Source organism: Mauremys mutica, chromosome 1 (genome assembly GCF_020497125.1).
Source record: "Mauremys mutica isolate MM-2020 ecotype Southern chromosome 1, ASM2049712v1, whole genome shotgun sequence".
Lineage (NCBI taxonomy): Eukaryota > Metazoa > Chordata > Testudines > Geoemydidae > Mauremys > Mauremys mutica.
The window spans coordinates 71,697,376-71,723,560 of NC_059072.1; the positions used below are offsets into that span (position 1 = coordinate 71,697,376).

The 26,185-nt window shown below is 41.7% G+C and overlaps 1 long non-coding RNA gene across 1 annotated transcript; it reads left to right on the forward strand.

Moving 5' to 3' along the window:
- The first annotated feature begins 347 nt into the window (after nucleotides 1–347).
- On the forward strand, nucleotides 348–25,948 carry LOC123348750. Its single transcript, XR_006573251.1, has 4 exons — nucleotides 348–738; nucleotides 16,219–16,269; nucleotides 18,006–18,061; nucleotides 25,327–25,948. It is a non-coding gene; the product is annotated as an uncharacterized LOC123348750 (long non-coding RNA).
- Nucleotides 25,949–26,185: the final 237 nt, after the last annotated feature.

The following is a 26,185-nucleotide window of genomic DNA, read 5'->3' on the forward strand; positions in this document are numbered from 1 at the left end:
TCATAGGACCTAATCGCATCAGCCACGCCATCAAGGGCTCATTCACCTGCACATCTACTAATGTGATATATGCCATCATGTGCCAGCATTGCCCCTCTGCCATGTACATTGGCCAAACCAGACAGTCTCTATGCAAAAGAATAAACGGACACAAATCTGACATCAGGAATCATAACATTCTTGTCAGAGTATGGCTTTTCTTTCAGCTAGACTGACTTGCAAAGCAGCTGTAGTAGCTACTTTCAGTAATAAAAGTGCCATATAGAGAGGAGAGAATTAACTACAAAGGGTTATGACAAATTTCAAACTAATCTTGTTACATATCTCTTTCTCAGCAGGTTCACAGAGGGGATGTAACCTTATTTAAAATGGAAACCTGTGACGGAAGATAGCAGTTGGAACTAAAGTATTTGGTGAATGTTTCTTTTTTAATGGGTGAACTTTTAAAAACGATATGCTGGTTCGGAAGGTACGAGGAGTAAATTGCAAAGTTTATTTTCTCTACTCGATCGATGGATTTTTTAATCATTCCTTGGAGTCAATGAAGTTCAGAGAAGGCCTGTGATGGAAAAAGCAGCGGGTCTGTGTGTTTGTAGTTCCCACATTTTGGATTAGTTTGCTGTCTTGCTGAACCGATTCCGTTTTGACGGGCAGGGCGTGAATGTGATGGATTTATCTTCAGAAATGAACAGACATGGAAGGAATCCAATAAGTCACAAGCTAGAAGATCAGAAGAAGGTAAGATTATTGTTGATGTTAATTAGCTAACTTTGAACTGCTTATGCATTCTTAATGTGATTTCAATAAACTGGAAACTAAAATGCTTTACAAGATATAGTAATCTGCCTTTTTACTTGTAGAGTATTGCTGTACAGCAGACTGTTGTTAGGAATCTGAATTTTGTTATTGCCAGGTCATTTTGCTACCCCCCACACCCCGAATTTGTTTAGCAAATTAGTTGACAAAACTTTTACTTTGCTATCAATGCTGACTTCATGCCAAAGTCCTGCTGATCTGGAATATGTGTTTAACTTTGTGCTGATGTTGTCTGAGTGCTTCATCCCTTACAGTGAGAGCCTCCCAATAGTAATTCTGAACAGTTCTGTTATCAAACTTGTCATTCATTTTGGTCCATGTTTCTGGACTACCTTATGTAGTTTAATTAAAGAAAATGATTTTTATGCTATATCAAGCATCCTTTTGGCTGATCTAGATCCTTCACTATGTTAGATCTTACTTTTTTTGTTATCCCAAGAGGATCATTAGATGCTATTTATGTCTTGGGCTTCTCTTGAACACAGACTGGTAAATGTTTAAAACTGTGTGAAGGTTTTGTGCTCAGGGACTAGGATGAGTCCGTCAAACATCACTTCACTTGTGACCTAAGCCAGGATATAAATGGAGTACACTGGCTAGTGCATTAACCTCCTGTGGCACCTGCCCATAAATAAAACTGTAGCAAATGATGCCTACTGGGTTTTATGGGTTCCTTAGCATATGCATCTGTTCAGCAAAAAATAAACTTCACTTGTTTGTGGCCGGGCAGATAGAAAAAGCTACACAGTGCAACTGCAAGAATGTGAGTATTATTAGGTTTCTGAAATTTGAGGAGAATTACACCATTTCCCTCTCCTGTTCCTCCCCTCCCCCACCCTCATGAAATAATAATGTAAAAAAGAAATTGGGAATCTCCTTCTTCCTCCCACTAGAATGGAAAAAAAAGGTGAGAGGCCCTGAGCTCTGTAGGTCTGAGTTCAAAGAACTTGCAACCAGTTCTGTGAATCACTTCACTGCGCAGTAACATTTCATTGCTTCCAAATCACTTTTAAGATTCCAGTGGAAGACTGGTATGTTACATATTGAAAAGTTTATTATTATACAGGTTTGTCAATAAGAGCCACTAAAACTTTGGAAATTAAATAGAAGTAAAAGTCATTGGCCAAGTAATTAATTTTGACCTTGAACTGAAAGCTACAATTCAGTGGACTTTACTGACAGCCTAAATGCAACTGTTGCAAGTCCAGTCAGAACTCAATACTTGGAGGATCCCTGGAGTCTGTGTGTGTCTCTTTGTGTTAAACTAGGCCATTCACAGCTGTTAGTCTTCTGAAAGTATTGGGAATTGCTGGAAATATAGCAGGATAACACATATGACAAAATATGTCAAACTACTGGTACTGTACTGAGAACATTTATTGAGCCTTTGAGCTCCTTTTTGTGTAACAGAAAATACTCAAAGGTATGATATGACATAATTGACTTGGAACTTGAGACTTCTTTCCAATCCCAATTCCCATCTGTCTACCACACAAAAGCAAAAGATGAGCAATATTAGTATTAAGCAAAACGCAAGTATTGCTTTCTGAATATTATCCAATGTCGAGTGTAATGTGCTTCAGTCTGGTATTTTAAACAAATCCCTCCGGTTCCCTCCTTTCCCCTCTTTCTTCAAGTGAAAGATTGCGCCTTCCTGGCCTAGTAGTGGTGCTGAACCTATTATGCAGCAGATCTAGGTTCGAGGGAGACTCATGTTTCCTAGAAAGATGGAGATTGTTTCAAAGGTGGTCTGGTGTACTTGAGGTCAATTTCTTTTCTTTGAATAAGTTTGAGGATTCTTTATCCAGCACTAGAAGAACTAACTAAGCAAGGACTGGAGAACACTGTTTTATAGCTTCTATAATCAGTATGTCCTGTGATCTAGATATTTAGGAATTAATAAAAAGCAACAAGAATCTCTGAAATTCATTTTCATTGCTAACAGGAATCCTTAATCTTTCTGTGAGAAGCTATTGTTATCTGGTTCATTAACTAATAGACTGGTGTGATTTTAAAAGGGTTTGTATGTTAATCATCCGAGACTTTTCAAGGCCTGGTTTGTAGTATGTAGAAATGTGAAGTGCAGACATAAGCAGCATGGGTTATTTATTTACATTGCAGCTGGTTGAAAGCCAACACAGAAATAAATTTGGCAGCACTGTGCCCTGCTTTTATAGAATGCACTGCCTTTGGTAAATTGTCTGACTCAACCTAGTACATCCAGCGCTCTGGTGAAACAATGCTGCCTTACCTGGATTGGGCCAGGCAGAACCAAACTGAAGCTCTTGCATAACCCATATTCTCATAGGTAAACAGAAAACTCAGTGCTCTGGGGAGGTTTATTTGTAGCATGACTACTTCCAGTGGCCACTCTGCCACATTGTACACATTGTATTCATGATGATCAGTTGAGCATGAGCATAGGGAAACAGGACAAATTATAAAGCTAATTTTTGTAGTAGGGACTCGTGACTTTTTAGTTACGTGTACATTGGTACCCATTAAAAAGGTAACATTTAACAACAGATAACACCAGATGGTATGTGATATCTGCCCAAATTGTACATATTGCACATTTTGGGGCAGAGGGGGTTAATTCTACATATTAGATAAAATGGAGGTCTCAATAGGTACTTATATTGTCTTTATTACTGACAGGTCTAAGTACTACATGCTTATATGACACTCATACTGTGCAGATTTGCATCCCATTGTATGTAACCTGAATTTTAAATCTGTACATACTTGTCCCATGGCTGAACACCTGTGTGGTTCATGAATCATTGGGTAAACCCCATGATAAAATAATTCTAATGATTTCTTTTCAGTATTCCATTACATCTAAAGAACTGGCAAGTGTCACACAGAACCTGCATTTGCCCCTCCCCTCACATATTCTCTCAGCCCTGCAGAATTTTTGCACATAGCAGGGCTCCAGGAATGAGCAGGAGTTTTTCTGAAGCTACACCTTTCACCCACAGGGGCTCAGTGGGGCTGGGTGCCAGAACTAATAGCAGAGAGACTGTGTCTTCAGAGATCTCAGTGCTCTCACCTATTGGCACCCAGGCAGCATAGAGCTGCCGCAGCAAGAAGGAGGAAGCTCCTTGACTTTATTGCTGGGGTGGCAGGAGCAGAGGGGAACAGGCTGGAAGAGTTTAATTTATAGATATCAAGGCCAGAAGAGATTGTTGGTATCATCTATTTTGACCTTCTGCATAACACGGGCAATAGAACTTCCCTAACTAATTCCTGTTTGAACTAATGGGCTGGGACAGAAGTATCAGAATGAGGGTGAGGGAGAAAAGGGCTGTTGCAGGATCTCTTACCACCTCTGCGATCATCAGGATCTTCTGGTCCTTCTACCACCTTCCAAAAATGCTCCCAGGGCCCCTCACCCCAGGCTGTCCCTCTGTGCCTGTGGTTCATACTAGTTCTGCAAACTCCTCAGCTCTGGGGCACCCTAACAAGAAAATAAGTGCCCATTTCTTACTGGCTTCATGGGCAGGTAGCTGCAAGAGTGACATTTCTTTCCAGTAAGAAATGGGCACTTATTTATTGTTTGCATTGCGTACTGTAATTGCTGCATTTCTTATATTATCTAATCATACAGTTCAATGACACATATATCTGAATAGCGAGTGGTTGTCTTACTGGCTTCAATATGATACACATGTTTGAATTTAGTATGTCCTGAACTGTACAGGGAACACTGGGATATCAGCTTGAATAACTGGCTCCTGCAATGCTATTGTTTACCATATTTGACTATGTTAAACAACAGTAAAGATTACTTCAACTATATTTCATTGTTCAGTATTGTGCCTTTGTTTTATAAGTCCACTCAAAATCTGTGATCTGCTCTTCATGTGCATAGTTTACAGTCAACAAGCACAAATATATATAATGTATTTTGCTTGCTTGCAAAAGAACGTCCAGTATTCCCCAATTAACATAGCTATTTTTTGCAAGAAAGTCTTGCTGAAGACATTCCTTTGATGGACTACCCAGGTTACTTGGTATCTTCAAAGAACACCTGCTAGCCTCAGGCAGACAAAGGAAAGCATTTGAATGATTGCTGCAGCTGTGGCCTTGTCAAAGTCAGGAGACCACATGCACTTAAGGGTGTATGTTTGTATGTGCATACGTGCGGGTGTGAGGCAATGCTCAGGCAAATAATACAAGCTGCAATATCTTCAAGCATTGCTTATGCACGTGACCTTGTGTAAGCTTGTAAAAATGCTTTAAGAAAGATGGAAAAGGTATAAAAGGCATCCCAGAAACAACACTGCTTCATTGCTCAACAAAATTTTGGCATGTCTGTTTTGTTGTCTTAGTGATTTACTACTCTCTGTTTAATGTTACCTAAAGTTGGGGGCGGAGCGGGGAAGAGAAAGAGTAAGAGAAAAATGGGTTTTCTCTGATACCTACATTCAGTAAACCTGACACATTTTCTTCCTTTAACAATAAGTGTATGTTGGGAGTATATTTGTTCATTGAGGTCTTGGTCTATTAAAATATTTTGTATTTAAAATCACTCAGTTTTAATAGGATGCTATAGTAATGGTCTTTCTGCACTCTCAGTATTAGGATTTGCTACCTCAGTGTCATTACATCACAGGTAAGTACATAGACCCAGATTTTTAGAAGTATTTAGGCATTGCTCCGCTCCATGTTGCAACGTCTAGTCTCACTTTCAAAAATGACCAAGGCATGTAGGAACTTAAGTAATTGACTTTCAATGGTACATAGGCACTGAAGTCACTTTTGAAAATGAGACTTAGGCTCTCAAGTCAGTTAGGCATTGCAATGCTGAGTGGAGCAACGTCTAATACCATTAAAAATCTGGGCCATAACATTAAGAAGTCTGATTCTGAAATCTTGACACACCTCAAGCTCCTACTGTACAAAAAAAATTATAAATGTCTAAATGAACCCTAAATTAGCAAAGATTGTTCTTGGTATTCTCTATTAACCTCCCTAGACCAAAGTTTGAACAGGTGGGAAAGCTAAGAATCCATAATTTGTAAACCTCAGTAATATATTGGCATATAAAGAATCCGACCTATGTTCCTGATATAATTTATATTATCAGGAAAGGAGCTTTGAGATGTTAAGGGCCTGATCCAAAGTCCATTGAAATCAATGAACTTCACTGGATTTGAATCTTGCTCTAAAGCTTTGTCTGAGCATGTTTCAGAGATTGTACTTACTTTCAAAAAGTGCTGAGTCCTGCAGTCCTTATGTAGTCAAAAGGGTCACGATGTCAATGGAGTTTTTCTTGGCTACAAAGACTCCAGAATTAGGCAAATAAATAAAAAGTAACAGTAGCAAGACCAGCACACCCAAAAATTAATGTAGTATTTTTTTAAATTACCTGGTTGAATAAAATACTAACCATAACAATGGGAGTTATAACATGAAAAATCATTTTTTCCCCATCATCAACAAAGCCAGTTCTTGGGGCTCTTGGACATGCAAGTGACATGAATGTGTGCATGCCACCAAAATGTACCGTTCCTCTAGCCTTGCTGTTTTCATTCTTGTAAGGAGGAGGATTTTCAATTTTATAAGAGTGCTGTTCTGTGCCCTGCCCATTTACTAAAATGGAGCAGACGGAGAGTAGTGGAAGGTGTGCTTACTAGCATTTCAATTTTCCCATTAAAATCTCTTTTCTAGATTTGGTTTTGGATGGGTCACATAGCTGAGGAACGGGGATCTGAATAATGTTGCAGATCTCCTCTTGGAAGGCCTCTCTCCTCACCCACCCAAACATACCTTGTCTCTTCCCAAGTTCTCCTGTACTGTGCTGGGCCCCACCGTTTACTACCCCCTACCTTGCCCCACTATGTATGTGTGTCTCTCAGGGAACCCTTTAGAAAATGGAGGACTGAAGACCTGGTTAGGAATCGTAGAGCCCAACAATCACATTCACTACTACCATGTGTCTCTCAAAAAACTGAGAAGGCTCCTGTGTTCAGGGACGTTTCCATTGATTTTTACAAAAAGCAGCGTTTTAGTCTCTGTTTTTGTAATCCTTGTAAACCGGGCACCTGAAGGCAAAGCCACCCAGCTGAGCAGGTTTTTGACTGCAGGATGACTAAGTCGTATTAGTGTTTGCGCAACATGCCTCAAGTGGCATGTGACCAAGATTCATCACCAAATTTGGTCCGCTGGTTGGATCGTTAGCTTCCCCTGCCTGGGCCGGGTACCGACAGGGAGTTTGACATGAACGCTGATCCTGAGTGCATTTGTGTTTCAAGAACCACCTCATAGCAGGCCTGCCACGTGTTGCCACCCTCTCCTTTCCTTCCTCTTTTCCTCCACAATGTCTCCCTGTGAACCATGTTCCCCAGCACAAGTCTCTTGATCCCCTTCTATCCATCTGCCGAAATCCTCCTGGGTAGACTCCTTGGCTCCCCACTGAAATCATTCCATATGCTGCTCTGCTATAAATTGTCCCAATTGTAAAATCCATTTACTCTAGGTTTAATGTGCAGTTTTTAACACCCTGTATTATACACTGTGAAAACAGGTTTTAATAATTTGACAAATGACCTTGGCCTTTTCCACACTTTAGAGTCCTTTTATTACTATTTTAGGACCATGCTAATAAATATGTAAGCATTTGTTTTTAATTTGTATTTGTTCTTTTCATTACTTTTTTGATTTTCTGTAGCAGGCTCTTAATTAGAAATGTTTTGACCCTGAGCTGAACAAAACTAACTAAGAAGTAAAATGCAAATTATTAGTACTTTCCTTTAAAAAAAATTGCCTGGCTTTGTTTTGTTTTCTGGTTTTCATCATTATACATTAGTCCTATAACTGGCTGCTTTTCTTTAAGCCTGATGTTATCCTTTAAGCTCTTGCTGCTAATGCATGCTTGATATTGAATACAACTCATTATGGAATACAAAGTAGAAGTTACACCAGAACGTCATCTCTGTCTGTTCGAAGGGACTCAGCTGCTTAGCAGTTGTTTGTGTTGGCAGATTTTTGTGTAATCAAATAGCTGAGATGAACACCGCTTTGTATATACACATACTATATTATTTTCTGACATGCATTGGAGAGGGGGTTGGAAGAGAGAGAAGGGTTTGTGATTTGTTTTGTTCTGATTGCCTTTTTTGTTTTCAATGCCTTTCCAGCAAAATGTAGGTTGTAAACACTGGAGTTATATAGTGATTATTAATTATATAGCACAATGGCTCTTCGCTCTACAATAAAAAGTAACAGATTCATGTCTCCCTGAATTTAGAATCTAATGAAACTTACAAGAATGTAAACTTTTGAACTAGATATTATGGGACCATGTTTATTCCCTTTTACTTAAAGTGATTATTACTTGTATTCCAGTGAGGTCCAAAGATCCCAGTCAGGGCTAAGGCAGAATTGTAGTGGGCTCTGTAAACAGAGTACCTGCCTCAAAGAATTTACAATCTAATTTGAAACCAGGCACTGACAGAAAGAAGTAGGAGGGGGCATGAAAATAGCGACAATCAGGACATACGGTTATGCAGCTTCACTATTGGGCAACTTGATGGTTTCCAATCATTTCTACTGTTTTTGTTTGTCAAAAATAAAAAGATTGTAACCAGCCTTCCATTATAAATCCTATTTTTGATCCCTCACTCTCTACTTTGACAAAGAAAATTCTCATTCTTAGCCTTGGGACACAGGAGGAGTATTTTGATTTTGGTGGCAGTAAATTGCTGAGCAAATAGGCTAAGATATTAAGCTTTTCTGCTGCTACTGTTCTCTAGTAAGGTTTGAGAAACCAGCCTGAATACAATGGCTGCTATTAAGTGGTCAGTGCTTGCCAGCCGTGACTGTCATTATTTCCTAATCTAAGTGAATGTGAATGATTATTTAGCTGCTTCTGTCTAAAAATTGCTGCCTTTCAGCATTTTGGTCAGTGGGAGCAACTTACACTGGAGGCAGTGTGGTTTAGTGGAATGAGCATTGGAGTGGGAACCAAAAGAACTGGGGTCCAGTCTCAGCTCATTCACAGACCTGCTGTGTGACTTTGGGAAAGCCCCAGTATCCAGAGAGAGATGTCTACACAGCAACAAGACACCCACTGCTGGCCTGTGCCAGCCAACTTGGGTTCACAGGGCTGGGGCTTTTTCATTAATGTGTAGACTTCTGAGCTCGGGGCTGGAGTCTGTGCTCTGGGATCCTCACAGTCCTAGAGCCCAGGCTCCAGTCCCTAGTGCAGGGGTCGGCAACCTTTCAGAAGTGGTGTGCCAAGTCTTCATTTATTCACTCTGATTTAAGGTTTTGTGTGCCAGTAATACATTTGAACGTTTTTAGAAGGTCTCTTTCTCTAAGTCTATAATATATAACTAAACTATTGTTGTATGTAAAGTAAATAAGATTTTAAAAATGTTTAAGAAGCTTCATTTAAAATTAAATAAAATGCAGAGCCCCCCGGACCAGTGGCCAGGACCCAGACAGTGTGAGTGCCACTGAAAATCAGCTTGTGTGCCGCCTTTGGCACCCGTGCCATAGGTTGCCTACCCCTGCCCTAGTGTCTAGGTCAGAGATGGGCAAACTATGGCTCGGGGGCCACATCCAGCCCTCCAGATATTTTAATCTGGCCCTTGAGCTCCCACCAGGAAGTGGCGTCTGGGGCTTGCCCCGCTCCAGCTGAGGAGTGGGGTTGGGGTCTTGCTTCACTCCTTACGGCTCCCGGAAGCAGCGGCACGTCCCTCCTCTGGGTACTATGTGTTGGGGCAGCCAGGGGGCTCCGCACGCTGCCCCCACCACAAGCACCGCCCCACGCAGCTCCCATTGACAAGGAACCACAGTCAACGGGAGCTACAGGGGCAGTGCCTGCAGACAGGGCAGCGCGCGGAGCCACCTGGCCATGCCTACATGTAGGAGCCAGAGGGGGGATATGCCGCTGTTTCTGGGAGCTGCTTGAGGTAAGCGCCATGTGGAGCCTGCCACCCTCCTGACTCCCTCCCATGCCCCAAAACCCTGCCCCAGCCCCGATCCCCCTCCTGCCTGCCGAACCCCTCGGTCCCAGCCCAGAGCACCCTTCTGCACCCCCAGCCTCTCATCCCTGGCCTCAACCTAGAGCCCACACCCCCAGCTGGAGCCCTTCCGCACCCCAACCCGCAATTTCGTGAGCATTCATGGCCCACCATACAATTTCCATACCCAGATATGGCCCTTGGGCCAAAAAGTTTGCCTACCCGTGGTCTAGGTGCTGTGTGTAGACGACATATGCTCATGTGTCTCTGTTGCCCTTCCTACCTTTTGCCTGTATAGACTGTTAGCCCTTCAGGGTGCGTGTAACAGGGTGACCAGCCCCTTTAAGGGCCTGGGGACCTGGGTCCAGCCAGTCCTGTTTGATCATCAGACCCAGCTGGGAAGGGGTTAAGTGTTTTCTACAAAGGGCTGAGAGAGCTCAGTTGGAGGGGAGCTGCAGGAAGGAGGTTAGCTACTCTGGAAGCCCTGGAGCAGGGAGGAGAGATGCAATTGGAAAGGCTTCTGGTTCCCTGCAGCCTGCTTTGGTTGTGAGTTATGTGTTTGAAGAATAAAACTGTGCAGTGAAGGAAGGTCTTAAAAGACCCTGGGCATCACGTCAGTCCTTCCTGGGCTGGAGAGACAGACCAGTGGTATACAGCGAGATTCTCTCTTACTATGCATTTATACAGCATCTAGTACAATGCGGGATCTTGGTTGAGACCTCTAGGTATTACTGTCATCTTATTATTAATCATCACAACATTATGACATAGTTGTAGCATTTCATGATTCCACATCATGACATTACAACAATAGCATATGGGTCCCAAAAGACATTCCAGGACTTTTTAATGTGCGATTCCCCTTTTGAAGTGTGGTCAGTCCTCATATTAGCAGATTAAGGGTTGACAGTACTGTCTGAGTGATTTTTTCTAAGACTTAAATGTTGTGCTTGTTTCTGTAATCAAATTAGTCTCATTCAAAGTGTAATCCGCTGTTTCTCTTCCCAGAAATTCCAGACTTCCCAGGAACCAGTCAGAGTCTCCTCTGTGTGTCCCGTTGGGTTCAACACATCCATGATTACAAACCTGTAGCTAGAATTACCTCTCAAACTTGTTAAAAATGAATAAACCAGATCTTCTGCTCCCTTGTAGCCTCTGACAGAACAAATAAGCCTCAAACATAAAAATTTCACAGAGCAGTTTTAATACTAACATAGACTGGAGCAGAGACAAGTGGGTGAGATAATATCTTTTATTAGATTTAAAAAAAACCCTGATTGGTCCAGTAAAAGATGTTACCTCACCCCTCTAATATCCTGAGACCAGCATGGCTACAACAACACTGCATAGATTGGAACACTTTATTTGTTCAGCTTTTTTTGCTTGGTGCTAGTTGTCCTGCCATGTTTTACATTCTGCTCCAAGTGCTGAGAAGGTCTTGCTGTGTTGGGAATAATAGGGACACTTTTTCTCAACCTCTCTGTATGTTTGATGGCTGTTTTACTAATCCATTGTGTTATGTTGTCTTGAAAGATTTGAATTAGATTGTAAAGTCTTTGAGGGCAGGGACTGTGTCCTCCAGGGAAATTGCTTAGTGCAACTGGGCCCCAAAGCTGACTGAGGTCTCTGGGAGGTTCTGCAATAAAAGATTTAACATCATTTCTTCTACTTTATTTGTATGTCTGTCAGGTGGAGTTCCCAAGCTATCCTGCTCCTATAATTCACAAGCACACTGACTCTTCAGGAGCTCTTGGCAAATTTCAATGAGATGCCTTTTTCCTGCTGCTGTAGCAGAATCCAGTGAAGAATTAGAGCAGCTAGTGACTATACTAAAAAATTGTGTATTTGTGAGAGGGAAATAAAGGAACTTTTTATTAGTCTGCATGCCATAGCAACTCATTTCGTATGTGTTGAATGCATGCTTACAAAGTAGTTTTAACTTACATCCACAGCTGCTTATTATATAAACTCATTCTTCCTTATTATATATATATAAGCATGCTCATTCTTAAGCAATTTATGACAGAAACTGAGTAAAACCAAACCTGTTTAGTATTTATGACTGCTACATAGGCTACCAAGTGGTATCATTATTTGAGCCTTTTACTATATATTATTATTATTATTTTATTTTATTTATTGTTAATATCACAGTAGTTCTAGACACACCCACTGAAATTGGCAGCCCATTGTGCTAGGTGCGGTACAAACACATGGTAAGACACAACTCCTGCCCTAAAGAGCTTACTGTCTAAATAGAGAAAACAGAAATGTGTAGATGAAAGGAAGTGTTATCTCCATTTTACAAATGAGGAACTGAGGCACAAATAGATTTAAATCCTAATCCTGCCTGCTTCAGTTCAGTGGGATTACTCACATTGGTAAAATTAAGCATTTGCAGGATCAGGTGTTGTTAAGGTCACGTAGAGTTTACAGCAGAGGCAGGACTTGAACCTATGTTTTTTGCCATGCAAGCTAGTGCCTTAACCACAGAACCATACTTCTCTCCATCTTGTGCCTTATGATTACGAATTCTAGTAGTACATTCATGATGTACTTGTACATAAGGGCACTGTTCAGCTATTTAATAATTTCCAAAAATAATGTTTGGTTACCAATATCATTTTTCCTCTAGCGCCAAAGTACAAAGGAGTCTCTAAACGGCAGAGAAGCATTTAGGGAAGGTTTGCATTTTATCCTTCACTCTGAACATCCTTCCCTTTTTCAGTTTCTGTTACAACTAAACATATAAATATTCATTTTGATAAGTAATTAGGTGTATAAATATCCAGTATAATGTTGCATATATACTATATATAAGTAGACCAATGTTGGGTTGCTTAAGGGGAAGAAAAGTAGACATAACTACTAACCTTTTTTTTACCTTCACTTCAATGTTACCTGTATTGTATTTCCAGTACATGAAAACAGCATTTATTTAAAATTGAAGGATACTTTGTTTTTGTTCAATTGGAATGACATAAAGTATTAGTTTATCATAGTGTCCTGTTTAAATCTGGTATAATTCTGTTTTAGTAGAGAGACACACTACCTGGTACATCAATCTGCTTTTCAATACATTTTTAATATTACATTCCTTCATGTCATCTTCATCTGTCAGCATCATACATTGCTATTCCCTTCAACTGAATTTCTTGCCAGAGTGACATAATACAGCTCTAGCCCTTAGGCTTTGCGACTCAGAGGAAAAGCATCCTAGCTTCCAGACTTTTTTTTTATCTGAAGGTATGCAGCAGGCCAGTTGCCCCTCCAGTCTAATGTTCATCATTCATGAAGGAAAAAATAAACCTCTGAATTGAATGTAAGTCAGCAGACTGCATTTACAATCTGGCTCATAGACGGTCTTTTCTGTCTGACGGTGGTTTCCTTCTCCTTTCCTTCTCGATTGCTTTCCCCCTTCACGGTCAGCCACATTCTCCCTGCTTGCAATACTCCTAGCAAGCCCTTACTACACTCTTGCCTTCCTCTTTTTCGCTTTCACTCCTTCATGTACGTTCTCCTCTTCCTTTCTTTTCCCTACTCCCTTGCTCGTGTTAACTCCCTCTTCTATCATCAGTCTCTTCAGAAAAGGATAAATGGACACAAATCAGATATTAGGAATGGCAATATACAAAAACCTGTAGGAGAACACTTCAACCTCCCTGGCCACACAATAGCAGATCTTAAGGTGGCCATCCTGCAGCAAAAAAACTTCAGGACCAGACTTCAAAGAGAAATTGCTGAGTTTCAGTTCATCTGCAAATTTGACACCATCAGCTCAGGATTAAACAAAGACTGTGAATGGCTTGCCAACTACAGAACCAGTTTCTCCTCCCTTGGTTTTCACACCTCAGCTGCTAGAAGAGGGCCTCATCCTCCCTGATTGAACTAACCTCGTTATCTCTAGCCTGCTTCTTGCTTGCATATATATACCTGCCCCTGGAAATTTCCACTACATGCATCCGACGAAGTGGGTATTCACCCACGAAAGCTCATGCTCCAAAACGTCTGTTAGTCTATAAGGTGCCACAGGACTCCTTGCTCCTTCTATCATTCCCACTCTCATTCCCTTGTTACCCCTTGTTATGTATAACATAGTCACAATGAGGCAGGCCAATAAGCACCTTGATCTTTTATTTAAATGTTATATCCCTTCTCCCCATCTTTCATCTGTTTCTGTGACTTTTCAGTTCCTCAGGGCAAGGTATGTGTCTTCCTGTGTTTGTACAGCATCTAGCACAATGAGGCCTGGACCTTAACTGGGGCCTTTGGGTAATACAAATGCCAACAATAGTAGCAACAATAAATGGCAATATTACATTTTCCTTTTGCTGTATGTCTCAAAAATGAGTTTTTAAAGAAGTATGAAATCTACATTTCTTAGGCTTTGCTGATATGAAATCTCATTTTTGTGATCTGGTTTCCACCCACAGATGTTTATTGTGAGTAATTCGTCATCCTCCTCTGGCAGCAAGGTAGCAGTTGCACTTTTCACACATGCTTTTTCTTTTTCTCGTCTCATTTGTTGTTATATTATATTTTAATTTAATCGGACAGGATTTGAGCACAACATAATTCATCCACGGAGAGGAAGGGAAAAGGCTGCCTCTCTCTGCTGCATGTGGTGGCAAAGCCTCCACATATAGCACAGAAGGGATCTCTGATGTATATGCAGAGAGACCCCTCGAAAGGGCTGCTTTCAGCAAAGTCAAGCTGATAGGCTTGGTCCCTTCTCTCTGCGCCCAAAGGTCTCTTCCCTGGGCTTGAAAAAGAGCTCTGTGTGGCTCGAAAGCGTCTCTCTCTCACCAACAGAAGTTGGTCCAATAAAAGATATTACCTCACCCACCTCATTTCTCTACTTGTGGTAATGACATTTGTTGCATCAGTTCTGTGACCGAGAGCACAGTGATACTCATGCCCACAAGTAAAGAAGCTAAGGGCAGCTGCCAATGCTCTGTGTTTTAATGAAAGATTTTTAAAGCATACGCCCACAGTTTGCAGCTTGGAATGGATGAATCCCAGCAGGGCGTGTGAAAAAGGTCACATGGCTCTGTATGTATTGGTTGGCATCAGAAAAGAGAACAAGAGGAGACTGTAATACACAAAGACATAGTGGTTCCCTGTTATGACTCTGAAAGCTCTAATAAGCTCCAGTGAAAAACCAACAAATGCTACATCTTTGACACTGCCGTGGCCACCACTGAAAAGCAACATTTACCCACAGTTACCACAAAGTGGAATATGAGGTGCTAGTGTTATTTCCCAATACTTTCCCTATCCATGTGGTAACAATGGGAAAATATTGACTTTTTAATGGTAGACACTTTTTCTGCACCCACTCCTTAATCAGAAACAGTTACATGCATCTCGTTGCAAACTTCAGTTGAGGCAGATTAATGTTAAGGCCTAAGCACCTTGATTTTGTTGCCTCTTGTGTTACATTTAGATCGTAAGCTCTTTGGGGCAGATATTTGTTTGTCTTATTGATCTGTAAAGCGCCTTGTGCACTTTTGTGGGTTATAAAATAATTAATAACCATGCAAATGTATGCATTCCTATACTGGACTCATTAGTACTTTGCTTTCAAGAGGAATGATATTCAATCATGGGAAAGGAAGTGAGAGTTCTATTCCTGGTCCTACCAACTTCTGTGTGACTTTAGGCAAGTGACTTAAACTCTGTTTTCTCCATCTATAAAATTAAGGAATTTGTGACTCTTAATTCATTAATATTCACAAAAAGCTTTGAGATACTCAGATGAAGGCCCTATATATTTGCATAGTATTTTTAAAATATATTATTAATAATAATGAATCATAATTTGTATTTTACTATTCGTTTTATTGTTGTGTTCCAGTAGTACCTGGAAGCCCTGCTCATGGAGCAGGATCCCACTGCGCGAGGCACCTGTACAAAAGCATAACAAAAAGATGGTCCCTGGCCCACCATTAGATGGTCTACTCTGTTTTTTTTTTGTCTCTGACAGTGGAATATTCCCAATTCTTCAATAGAAGATGACCCCCTTCCTTACTATAAAAACAAATGTCAGCTGTGCAGCATTGTGCTATGTGAGGGAGTGGGGGAAATTACTCATCTGAGGATAAGGGAAGGTTTACAGATTAACCTTCCCTCCCGAGCCACCTCCACCAAGAAGCAGCATAGGCTTTGAATCATGATAGTTGTTATCCCTTGTAACTTTTTGCTTAATTTCCTAGTTAGTTTCTCCGATCCTGTTTACTAAATAAAAACATCAAACCAAAGATCACAGTCACAGTTGGGACAAATCACAGATACAACAAGAAAACATCCAAACTCTCGACATCCCAGACTCTTTATCCAGAAAACTAGCAGATCAATTTGATATGGACCCCCAAGCCAATTGCCATTTTGCCAAGCTCATCTGTTCTTCTTTTTGTTTTTTCCTCAGTCATTGCTAACAACTAAAAGACTGTGCAAACAGTGAGAGCTAGAGTTTCAGGTGAGTTGTTCTGCACCTGCAGACAGGCTGGACAGTAGTGCTGCCCTAGGTAGTATAAAAATACTGCTTTAACAACTGCCAGAGTCTCAAAAGCAATGTACGTGGCACATGTCTGTCCTCCTTTACTGTGGTAGATAAGGCTGAATCCTCTGGTGTCTGAGAAAGTCAGAAAGGCAATTGTCTGTAAGTCTGGCCATGCAACAGTGGAACTTCTAGTTTTAGGTCAACAGATCCCAAATAAAGACACTAACACTTCAAAGCGCTGCCGCGGCAGCGCTTTGAAGCGCTAAGTGTAGTCAAAGCACCAGCGCTGGGAGAAAACTCTCCCAGCGCTGTCCGTACTCCACATCCCTGCGGCTCCCAGCGCTGGGGCTCTGACTACACTGGCGCTTTGTAGCGCCGCAATTTGCAGCGCTGCAGAGGGTGTGTTTTCACACCCTGCTGCAGCGCTGCAAATTTGTAAGTGTAGCCAAGCCCTCAGGGACCAGAATAGTAGAAAATGTTCCATAGCTTCCCTCGTAGGTTACCTCTGACATACAATTTACTGTGAAATACTTGCATCTGTATTACCCTGTACTTGAAGGGAACTCTAGTTTGTGTCTATATGTTACACTTGGTGATAAGTATCTAACCTCTTTCAAAATGACAGTGATCTCTTTGGTTTATTGATTCTCAGTGATTCTTAGTGATTCATCAGGTTGACTATACATTGTGTAGAGAAATATGTCCTTAATTAATTTAAACATTTTCTACCTATCAATTAAATTGAGTGTCACCTTGTTCTTGTGTTCAGAGGCTGAAATCTGATTGTCTCTCACAAAACCAGATATTTATGTTACATGCCTGTATATTGCCCTGTAAAGTAAAGCAGTGCAGGACAAAAATCAAATGGGGGGGGGGGGAGATGAAGGGGAGAAAGGGAATAGAAAAGAGCTATCCAGAGAATTGGAATTTAGTTCTTCCCTGAAAGCAGATGGAGCTGGTAACACTGAGCTTTAGAGTGGCATCAGTCCTGTTGTAGAAAGAGTTTTCTGGCTCTCAATCCAAAGCAGCTCTGTTTTTACAAATTGTACCAGTTGTGGAAGCCAGCTTGTACAGCAGCCCTGGCCACAAACAAATAGAATAAAATGGCACAAATAGTACCCAGGAGTCCAGGAAGCCAGAGCTAACTTTACTTTAGGTTTAAAAGCTGCTGTATAAATACTTGGCTTCTCCTACAGAAAAATACTCCAATTTTTTACACTATTCGGTAATCAGTGGTAATGATCCAAAACAATGCAGTAAACACTGTTATAAGTAGAATGGGCCCAATCAGAAAAATTCAAATTTGGACCTTTTAGAAGTCCCAAAGTTTGTGTGTTTGGATCTGGGGATTTCTTTTTGGCCCAACTTGAATCAAAGAAGAGGGTGGCTTTTGTTTTTCTATTTTTTTAAATATACAATTATGTTGAATTTTATAAGGGCTGCTGTATGCAAATTATCCAGCATGAAAACAGCTGCAAAGTAAGCCTCAGGTGGTCAGTACTTCTCTTCCTTTATCTCTCTCTCTCTCATTGTTGGGAGAATGATTAAAGCAAGTTAAGTCATTCTTCCACAGTGTACACACACAGTGTGGCTGCTGATTCTGGCCAATGCAAATTTGAGTTGTCAAAAATCTTGTAGTGTTTTCTTGATATGTCAGTTCATGGAAAAGCTAGAGAGAGACACACACAGACAGAGTTCTCTTTTGTTAGCAGAACAGCTGGCAGAACAGACTGGAAATTGTGCTTTTCAGGAATGAGCTTTCGCCAAGGTAAGTCCGGTGTCAGATCTTAAAGTGCTAAATTTGCAACCCATATTGTGCTGTTTTGTTGAGTAACGTGGAGTTTCAAAAGAGGCAAGTGAAACAGTGGGAAAATATTTTTTCTTTAAAAGAGGGGACTGTGACTGAGGTGATTGCTGTGGCAGCTGTCCAGGGAAACTGGAGGCAGCTCTATGTGGGAATCAGACACTCTACAATGGTCTAATTGTTTATTTTGTCTCATTTCATTTGTAATCAACTCCTCTCTTTCCTTAATGGGGCTTTACTTAATAAAACAAGCAAGTAAAACGCCCATTAAAAAAAGAAAAGAATTCATTACCAGCATATAATACTTGTGAAAATGCTTCTCTAATACAGGATCTTAGTTAGAGCAATGCTGTTTTGATTATGTTAAATACTATCATTTTCTTTTCTTCCTCTTTTTCCCTTACACAGCACGTGTTTATGATTGCCATGGGCATAAAGTTCCCAGAAATGCATTATTTGGAACAAAAAAGGACTTAGCTGAGGGAAGGAGAGATGGTGTTGGGGAGGTTCTGTGTGGGGAAAGCACGCTTTGCTTTTAATATTTATTTTCTATATATTTTTAGTCACACTAGAGATTTTAGAAATCTTTCACTGCTGTACATTGAGGTTAACTCTAGGGATCAAAAATAAGAGTGTAGTCTTTTGCTGTACTTCTCAAAATACAGATCTTGTTGCTTATTTCACAAATATTTCACATCTTGTATCTAAGAAGTGTAGCTTAGCAAATGTTCCTGGTATATGCCACATGCAGCTATAACATAATCTTTGTTTTGGTTTAGTAACTTGCATTATGAATTACTCTTCAAACGGACTAATACAGTAGTTATCGATAAAGTAATTTGGATAAATGAAATATATGGAACTATTGTTAGTGATCCCAAAGTCAAGGCTTCATTTAGATTTGCACTAAAACCCCTCTTTGTCACACTGTAAAGATTGAAAGGCGTGTCCAAATGGGTGGCACAAGGGGCCTGATCCAAAGCCCACTGAGATCAATGAGAGCCTTTCCAGTGACTTCAGCAGGCATTGGGTCAGGCCTTTGTACTCTTCAGAGGACAACTCAATTTTCCATATACAGGAGTGAAGTTCTTGAACAACCTAACTGACTTCAAGACTGAGCTTGGCACGTTTATGGAGGGGATGGTATGATGAGATTGCCTACAATGGCATATGGCCCCATTTGCAATTGCTAGTAGCAAATATTTCCAATGGCTGGAGATGGAACACTAGATGGGGAGGGTTCTGAGTTATTACAGAGAAGTCCTTCCCATGTATTTGGCTAGTGGTTCTCTTCCACATGCTCAGGGTTTAACTGATTGCCATATTTGAAGTTGGGAAGGAATTTCCCCTCCAGGTTAGATTGACAGAGACCCTGGGGATTTTTGCCTTCTTCCGCAGTGTGGGCAATGGGTCACTCACTCAGCTCAACTAAAGTAGATGGTGGATTCTCTGTAACCTGAATTCTTTAAGTCATGATTTGAGGACTTCAATAGCTCAGCCAGAGGTTATAGCTCTATTACAGGAGTGGGTGGGTGAGGTTCTGTGGACTGCAATGTGCAGGAGGTTAGACTAGGTGATCATGCTGGGCCCTTCTGGCCTTAAAGTCTATGAGTCTCTGTAAAATTTGTAGTAAAATATTTACTAAATTTTGCAGAAGAACATTTAATAATGCTCCTGTTTAGAAAATTTCCCTGTTTCTCTCTCACTCATTTGGCTAAAGAACCGCAGTCCCCATGAACTGTTAACTTTTAGTACATATGCATGTACACGCATACACATACATTATGATAACATCGTGGTCATAGGCCACTTCTGAAAATTTAAGATTAAATAATCAAGAGGAGTTCACCTCATTCAGAGCAACCTAACTGAGGTATGCCAAGGAAATCCACCAACTGCTCAGATACAGCAGCTACTCCCCTTCCTGATGCTAGATGGATTATCTGCTTCTTTGGAGTTGCAAGCTATGACAACATGGACTTCAGCTCTTTCTCTCTCCCCTTCCCTACCACCCACTCCCCCACCTGCATCCTAGACCTTGCTAATGGGTTGATGAAGAACTTGTAGAGACTGGAAGTTGAATCCCAAACTTGCATGTCTGCTACAGAGGCAGCTGCTACCTTTGACAAACCAAGCTCTGGTCTTTCAACTTCCACTGTACAGGCAACATAATAAGTATTGTTTTGTAGGCCCTACAGAAATGGCTGCAATTAACTTTTTTTTAGGGGAAACATCTTAACAATGAAGTGGTGGATTTAAAAAATAACCAACCAAAAGCTATTACAGAGGATCCCTCTTGTCTCGGTAGTGAAGACAATGTGGAGAATTGCGCTTTACAGCAAAATTGAAATCCTTCTGGTTCACACTTTGACTGAATGTGGTCTCCAAATGTAATACAGTAACTCTTCAGAGGATGATTGAATTTTCTCTAATAATATTTACTTATTTACTCACATTGACAAAGGAAACAATTTAAAATGACCCTTTTGTGAAATGTCATTGTAGCAGGGTGATGACCCGCTCTAGCCCTGACAGGGTTGGAACCAGCCCTGAGAGAGGGCTGGCAGGCTGGGAGAACAGCCCAGGCTGAGTGGGGAAACAGCCGCAGCTGTGGCCATGCCCCAAACGGACTCAGCTGGCCCAATAAAGGGACTGCTGGGCTGAAGCAGTCAGTCTCTCTCTCTCTCTCTCTCTGCCATTAGAGGGAGAAGGGCCTGGCTGCTAGGGAGCATACCTGGGTACCTAAGGTGGAGCAGGGCTGGGGGAAGGCAAGAGGTGCTGGGGAGCTCTGGCCTGGAAACCCCCCAGGCTGCAGGCCTAGGGTAAGGCCAACTGGGTACTGGGGTTGCAAAGGGGAAGCGCACGGGTAGGCAGAGGCAGCAGGTCCACACCCCTTTGCCTGTGATGAGTGGCTGATACACTGCAGTCTGCCCCAGTGAATGGGGGCTAAGTGATGACTGGCAGTAGCGAAGACGAAGTGAGGATAGTGGGTGGGGGTTCCCCTAGAAGGGGAAGACCCAGAAATGGGTGGTTACTGCCAGGGGGCAGCACCCCAGATAATGGGGCACCGGGTCCTGGGAGGGACACGGGGGCCAGAGAGGGGACAGGCGGATCACCGGCCTGCAGAGGGCGCTCCAGAGCTGGAATGAGCTAATTCCCGGAAGTCACCAGCAGAAGGTGCCACAGGGTTGAGTCCACACTACAGTCATCCAATATTCTAAGATTTCTGTAACTAAAGAACCACATATTCTAAATGTCACACACATACACTTTTTCATAGTACCTCAAACACAGGGTGGCTTTCAAATTTTGCTCATATATATTATTCCCCATATTTATTAAAACCTAATTTAGACCTGTGAAAACAAGCTGGAGCACATGATTTATGAGGAGAGGCTGAGGGAACTGGGATTGTTTAGTCTGCAGAAGAGAAGAATGAGCGGGGATTTGATAGCTGCTTTCAACTACCTGAAAGGGGGTTCCAAAGAGGATGGATCTAGACTGTTCTCAGTGGTAGAAGATGACAGAACAAGGAGTAATGGTCTCAAGTTGCAGAGGGGGAGGTTTAGGTTGGATATTAGGAAAAACTTTTTCACTAGTAGGGTGGTGAAGAACTGGAATGGGTTACCTAGGGAGGTAGTGGAATCTCCTTCCTTAGAGGTTTTTAAGGTCAGGCTTGACAAAGCCCTGGCTGGGATGATTTAGTTGGGTTTGGTCCTGCTTTGAGCAGGGGGTTGGACTAGATGACCTCCTGAGGTCCCTCCCAACCCTGAGATTCTATGATTCTAAGCCAATGGAACTGCCAAGGTCTCCAAATCCTTCCCATCTCCAGAGCTGTGCTTCTTTCATATACCCCATCATCTCTGGATATAGTGGAGAAAAAAGGAGGTAAAACTGGAGTGGTGGTAACGGATTTGGAGATGAGGGATTGCTATTATGGGAGTATAATGAACAGGAAACGGCAGCACCAGATAGAAACTATGCTCTGAACTTCCTGTGGTTTGTCATAGTTTTATAGATTCTATGACCAGAAGGGACCATTGTGATCATCTAGTTTGAGTTCCATGAGTTAATTCCTGTTTGAACTGAAACTCCTCTTTAAATTAAAAAATAATAATCCAATCTTGATTTAAAAATTGCCAGTGATGGAGAAACCACAGTAATCCTCACTGTTAAAAATTTATACTTTATTTCCCGTCTGAATTTGTCTAGCTTCAACTTCTGGCTCTTGGATCGTGTTTTGTCTTTGTCTGCTAGATTGAGAACTCATTGTCAAATGTTTGTTTCCAGCGTAGGTACTTACGCACTGTAATCAACTCACCCCTTAATCTTCGATTTGTTAAGATAAATTGATTGAGCTCCTTGAGTCTATCACTATAAGGCATGTTTTCCAGCCCTTTAATAATTCTCATGGCTCTTCTTTGTGGAGTGATGAGATGTGTGGCTAATGACTGTAAGTGGGGACTTCATAACGCCTCCCTTTGCCTCTGTGGCCAGTTAAAAGATGTAGGCCACATATTTGGAGGGTGCATCCATGGGGAAGGGCTGCCTGGTTCCCGCATGGACTTGCTAATGTGCTTCCCTCAGCTATTGAATGGTTAAGATCTTTAGGGCATGGCTACACTTGCAGATGTAGAGCACTGTGAGTTAAACCTGCCTTCGTAGAGCACAGTAGGGAAAGCACTGCAGTCTTTCCACACTGACAGCTGCAAGCGCACTGGCGTGGCCATATTTGCAGCATTGGAAGCAGTGCATTATGGGCTGCTATCCCAGCATACAAGTGACGGCAACGTGCTTTTCAAATGGGGATGTGTGTGTGTGTGTGTGTGTGTGTGTGGAGTGTGACAGGGAGCGTGTTGTGTGTATGTTGTGGGGGAGAGAGTGGGTTTTTGGGGTGCTGAGACTGTGTCAGCATGCTGTCTTGTAACTTCAGACCTCCTCGCACCTCTCTCTTGCTCACTCAAAGCAAACAGTAAATGTTTGCTTTTTCTTGGAGCTGATAAGCAGCTGGCTTCTCCAAAACGGAGCTTTGAAAGGACATTTCCGCATTCCTGCAGCTGATTTCACAACAATGACAAAAGTGGCCACTTGACTTAAGGGGATTATGGGATGTTTCTGGAGGCTGATCACAGCGCAGTAATGCAACACCCCATTCACACTGGTGCCGTGGCACTCCAGGGGGGCGCAGCAAATGATATTCCACTCACCGAGGTGGAGTACCAGCAGCGTTGTAGCTGCAGAGTCAAAGCGTTCTGCGTGCCTTGCAAGTGTGGATGGGGAGTGAGCTAGGGCTCCTGAGCTGCTTTATTGAGCTGTAACTCGCAAGTGCAGCCAAGGCCTTAGACTAGCATGCTTGACTTGATAGTCTATTTAGATGCCTCCTCCACCCAACACACAGATATTCTCTGAACTCTCTCCAGTATATCAATGTCCTTCTTGAATTGTGGACACCAGAACTGGACAGAGAGGTAAAATTACCTCCTTAGTCCTACTCAGGATTCCTCTGTTTATACATCAAAGGATTGCATGAGACCTTTTTGACCATAGCATTGCACTGGGAGTTCGTGTGCAGATGATTATCCACCATGATGCCCCCAAATCTTTTTCAGGGTCACTGCTTCCCTGGGTAGAGACTCTCATCTTATAAGCGTGGCCTACATTCTTTGTTCCTAGATGAATGCCTTTACATTTGGGCATATTAAAATGCATATTGTTTGCTTGCACCCAGTTTGCCAAGAGAGGCAGATAGCTCCATAGCAGTGACCTGTCCTCTTCGTTATGTACCACTTTCCCAATTTTTGTGCCATCTGCAAACTTAATGATGATTTTGTGGGTTTTTTCCCCCAGGTCATTGATAAAAATGTCAGACTGTAGCTGCATTGCTAAACCATTGGAATTTAACTGGAGGACTTCTCCTGTCCAGCAGTGCTTCTCAGATCAGTGGGAGAGCTCAGGGCAGGGATCTATTGTGAGAGCAGGGCTGTGGAGGAGAGTAGTGAGGGGGAGTGAGGCTCCTCACTCTGCCCCAATTTATTCTTCTCACAAAACCCATCTATTTTCTTAGGATTTAAGGATGGTGGAGTTATTTGAGGATGTCTGGGGCCTTAAAAAGAATGGGGTATTGATTTAGGGTTTAATTCTGCCATCCTTCCTCCTCAGGTCGTCCTACTGAGGTCAAGGACAGATCTAAGATATTTGGTTGTTCAGAATGGGGCTGTATTGGTCTGATTTGTTTCATTTAAATATTTGTATTGTGTCTAGGATCAGTGCTGTTAGTATGCAAACTCAAGTAAATAATAAACCATATTTGTAATCTATTGCATTGCCCCTGGCACATTCCTGAGTGATATAGGAGTGGAGAGTTAGTAAATGCACATGTACCATCATGGTGCAAAACTGTCATGTAGGTACCTATCTCATAGAACTGGAAGGGAGCCTGAAAGGTCATTGAGTCCAGCTCCCTGGCTTCACTAGCAGGACCAATTACTGATTTTGCTCCAGATTCCTAAGTGGCTCCTTCAAGGATTGAACTTATCACCCTGGGTTTAGCAGGCTGATACTCAAACCACTGAGCTATCCCTCCCACCTTTGCAGAGTTTCCACAAACACTGATGGAGAATTTCCACAAACTACAATTACAAAGAAAAATAGACAAGCCAAAGTTGTTAATAAAGTGAAATATGGAGAATACTTAAGTCACCGCACACTGATATCTGATGTGACCATATTTTTCGATATTCATGTAGAAGATGCATTAGTAGGATGACCATATGTCCTGTTTTGGCCAGGACAGTCCCCTTTTTAAGTTCTGTCCCAGCCATCCTGCCTTTTTTGACAAAAATGGTCATTTGTTCCATTTGCTCTTCCCAACTGATTGGTTGGCAAGAGCAAATGACCAAATGCTCAGCTTACCAAAAAAGTGGGGTGCACCCCCATAGGGCAGTGTGGAGGAATGTGGTTGGGGGGGCAGTGACATGAGGTGCCAAGCAGTGTGAAGGTGTTTCGGGCAGCTCTGGCGAGCCTGTGGGCGGGGGGGGGGGTTGCTCTGGTGAGCCCCGGGGGCTGTCCCATTTTTACTTTAGGAAATATGGTCCCCCTATGCATTAGTGATAATGATGGTAAATGTTGACTTGAATTGTTGACTTTTTCATTTGTATTAAAAACAAAAAAGAAACTGGTTTCAGCAATGGGAAATCAGCTTGGCTATTCTTACCTGCTCTCCTTTGCAGACAACCTATACACCCCACTAATGGAATCAGAGCTCAGTTAAAAAAGGAAGATGGATGGAAAGAAAAGAAAAGCCTTTACTTCAGAGAACCCTGTGGGAGATATAACTGTTTCAGCCTCCTGTCACATTCACAAATGGTGACTCCCTTTATGTACAGATCTGCTTTGACATATTATTGGTAAAAGAAACATGGCCATCTTGGTGATGGATTTTAAAATTCACCTTTCTTTCTATGTCTCAAACATTCCGCTTCTAAGTGCGGTCTTTTGTTAGAGAGAGAGAGATTGAGTATTCCTGAGACATCAAGATTCCTGCACTTGTCTTTATCAGAAGGTTGATGCTCCTCGTCTTATTTTTTCTTCCTATAAATATGGAGTCCTTTCTCAGAAGAAAAGTTGCTAATCTTCTAACAATTGCACAAGAAGTCTTACTGTAAAACTGTTAAAACCTCAAACATTTGGCCTTTAGTTGCTATCTACGCTGTACTTCTTGCTTTTATATTTGAAAAGGCAGCTGCAGGAAAAAAAGGGTTATACAAAAATGTTAGAGAATTATTTCAATAATGATATCATAGCTATTCCTTTTGAATCACCTACAGACATTGGCAGGCTTATCCTTAGTGACACTGCAACCACCTGTGCATGTCCCTAAATCAGATTCTTTTTTCTCCTACAATATTTTCATTCACCTATAAAATTAATACTTTTTGTGTTTGTTGTACATCAATATCGTTTAATTGTAATGAAAGTGGTAAAATTTAGCAACAGAGAAATGTATCTACTTCACCAGTTCAGGAACCTGCTGAACCTGCTGGTTGAAACAGAATTCAGATGAATAACATACTCGTAGCTGCTCAGAGA